We start from the raw sequence: 3700 nt of genomic DNA, 5'->3' as shown, positions 1-3700 counted from the left end.
TGTTATTATAAGAATTTAAGAGTGAACTAATAATATAATTTATCTATAGAAATAATCATTTTATTAATTTTACTTTAATTATAATTACTTAATTTTTTTTGGTATATGTAATAAAAATAGGTGTAGAATAAAAATTTAAAAAAATAAATAAATTATCATATGATTTCTCACCGTGTTTATATTAAAATGCTTCTATTTTTTCTCAATAATAACTGAGGATTTGTGAGTTCGTTTAGCTAATATAATAATCTTTGTGAACGATTAAATTTAATATATTTAATGTACGAAGAAATAATTTAACTGATCCAAATTATTTCACATACTAACTCATTTTTAATTTATATTGACACGTTGTTTTTAACTTTTTATTTGCTAGACGTTAAACTCTTTTTATAATGGAAATGCACTAACCACTGACAAAGAATTTTGAAGGAAAAAGGTCACTCATAAGAAAAAATACATCACATAAAAAGCTGAAAATTTGATTCATAATTCACTTTTCCATATAGATAATCTTGGATGTTATATCAATCAATCTCATTAGAATTTTTTTATTTAATCAGCTAACATTGTCAAATTTAACCAATATATTTAAAAATTATTTTTTTACTCTTAAATTTTAAACTCTAAATTATGAATTTAAAAGAATAATTTTAGCACAAAATAAAGAATTAGCTTGGCTAATAAAACATTTGTCCTCTTTATCTTTTCTATATTCAGATAGTGTGATGATTATCAGGTTATGTGAAACATGTGATTTAACCCGTAACCGAGAAATTTAACGCATCACCCAATTTTTTATCTACATATAAATACACACAATTTATCAAGTTCATTGTTTAAACATTTTCAGGTTTGGAAGAAATACAAATGCAAGATATCCGAAAATGGTATTTGCAACAGTGTTGGAAGGGTGACTCCAGAGATTTACTCGGAGTTAGTAGCCGCAGTTATTGAAAGCTTTGCACTAGAACACTACACTCCCATTTTACTTAGCCTTCAGAATTGCAATTTCGTGAGGAACACGTTCAAAGAAATCACTACTAGTTACTGTCCTCCATTAAACCGCTATCTTAAGGTTATCAATGTTGGTCTTGGCCTCATTTCGGTTGGTGTTTTGCTCTGTCTCATTCTCTGGATTCTCTATGCAAACCGCCCCCAGCAACGGGAGGAAGTGTTTGTTAATAAGCTGTCGTTAGCTCAAACACTAAAGAAAAGATTTAACAAGAACCGCAACATCACAAATTCAGTGTCATTGCCAAATGGTGCTAGAGAGGTGTAGTTTGTAGTTAGTTTTACACTAGAAGATTATTTCAAACCAAGGAACTTTTACCGTACCCCATAATAGGGGGTGAAACCAAGATGAAGCGAAGTTGCATCTTGGGTTATATTAATAAGATCATAGCCACTTAGTCAAACATAGTGTACTAAGCGAAAAAAGAAGGAAAACAATTGATTTCTAGATTACCTAATAATTTCACCTAAATTTACCTCAGCTTGAAAATTTCCCTCTGGTCCCAATTGTAGAGGTATGAAGAAACTGATTTTACCTACGTAATCTTAATATTTTATGTATAAGAGATTTGGTGTAATTACTAATTACATTCATCTCTTCTCTAGTTGATATTTTGACGAGTATACAACAATATTTCTCATGTACTCAATTTTGTGTAATATATTACCAAACATACCTAGTTATTCTCTCCATTCTAACCATAAAATCACACATGCAGAAATAAGAGTTTGAGCCAACTTTCACTCCTATTAAATTATTTTTTTTTTGATTGAATTAGACCTACATAAATTTTTTATATTGTATACGAGCTCTGTACGATAAAACGGTAAGAAACGATTCTTCTTCAAACATGGAAGAACCATCCATAGATGTCACCCATCAACACCTCCCGACTATATTCACACAAGAAAGAATCCCATGTCGCTCGTTCTCTCCTTCCTATTTTGTTCCATCCAATGTATCATTTACGCTACTTCACATTATATAGTATTTTGAGATTTTAGAAAAGAATTAATTTATTTTAGGACAAAATATATGTTTCGTCTTTATTGTTTCAAAAAAAATTTTAAGAATACCCAAAATTATATATGTTGTATATTGCCTCTTTCACTACAATAAAATAACAATTTTGCAATATTTTTTAAATACTTAGTGATGATAGTTTTAACCGTCACTAAATATTTTTGTGACGGTTAAAAAACCGTCACAAATTTAAGCGTTACACTAAATTATTTGTAATAATGGTTTTCAAAGTACAAAATCATTACTAATTTGTAACACTTATCAAAGTATTTTTTGTGCTACATTTTGCGACGTTTTAAAACTGTAATTAAATTACTAATCCAATGATAGTTTTTTCTTATATTTTGTGATTGTTTTAAACCATCACAAATTTTTTAGCGACAATTTGAAACGATCACTAAATTATTACTTTCTATGACAATTTTTAGGTATATTTAGTAATTGTTTAAACTATGCAATATTTATAATGACAGTTTTTCGATTTAAAACTGTCATTAAGTTACTAATTTCTGTGATAATTTTTTTCTGTATTTAATGACCGTTTTAAATTGTTATAATCTCAATCACATCAAATTTAAAGATATAGCATTGCATTGTATTTCAAAAAATAACAATGTATTTCAACGTTGAATTCTACAAGTTGTACATAGTCATAATTCATAATATGTAAATTCGAAAAATTTTAATTTAATCCAAACATATAATGCTAACTATTCAATCATAAAATTCCTTTAAATATTAGATGGTCTATGTTGTTGAAGTTCATAACTAACAGAAAAAGATGGTCTTATCTACGTTGATGATTCAAAATCTGTAATTCAAAATTAAAAATAAACAAATATATTAGTGAATATTTTAGAAAGATACTTACTAAATTAACAAATGTTAAAGACTGTAATTACAAAGTACAATCATATAACTAATAACAAAAGATATTATATATCAAGACTACAGCACAAGATTATATCAAGGCTTCCAATGATAAAACTATTAATACGTATAAGCAAATCAAAAGATAATCCCCCTAAATTTTCCACTAACACGACCCAATTAGTCAGACCCATCAAACAAAAATACAAAACAAGGGAAAGTTATTATATTTACGACTACAAGTAATGTATTATATAACACAAGAGTCTCAGAAGGAAAATTAATATTCATCTTTATGTGTAGAAAAAAAATTACAAGAGTCTTATCTTATCTTTGATTTATATAATAATAAATCTTTTGCCACCTTCATTATCTTTCTCTCTATCCATAATGGTTCTTACTTCCTTTAATACACACACTTGGAATAACTTCTTTTCCAAGTTCCCTGAATACTTTTATATTTCCTATATCTCACGTTATAAATTCTATCTAACTCGTTGAAATCCACTTTATATTATAAGAAAATTATAAGAGATAGCTTTCATTTAATTGCAGTTCCTAAGAGATGGTTAATGTAACTATAGTTGGAAGGGCAAGGGACGGATGGGTTCAGGAATGGATTTAAGGGGAGGCAAGTGGTGGTCTTAGCCTCCAACAAATTTTAAACTCATATATTATCATAATAAATGTATTATATAGAGTAAAATTTAATAGTGTAGTAATAATAAAAAGAGTTAATATTTTTTATGTATTAGAGTTTAAATTTCTCTAGATACATTTATATTATTTATA

At 27.4% G+C, this 3700-nt stretch overlaps 1 pseudogene; it reads left to right on the top strand.

Moving 5' to 3' along the window:
* LOC107643860 overlaps positions 1-1659 on the top strand; it is a 6672-nt pseudogene extending 5013 nt beyond the window's left edge.

Source organism: Arachis ipaensis, chromosome B05 (assembly GCF_000816755.2).
Source record: "Arachis ipaensis cultivar K30076 chromosome B05, Araip1.1, whole genome shotgun sequence".
NCBI classification, from domain to species: Eukaryota; Viridiplantae; Streptophyta; class Magnoliopsida; order Fabales; family Fabaceae; genus Arachis; species Arachis ipaensis.
Note: the sequence above shows the minus strand (reverse complement) of the source record. Positions and strands in the feature narration are given on the sequence as shown.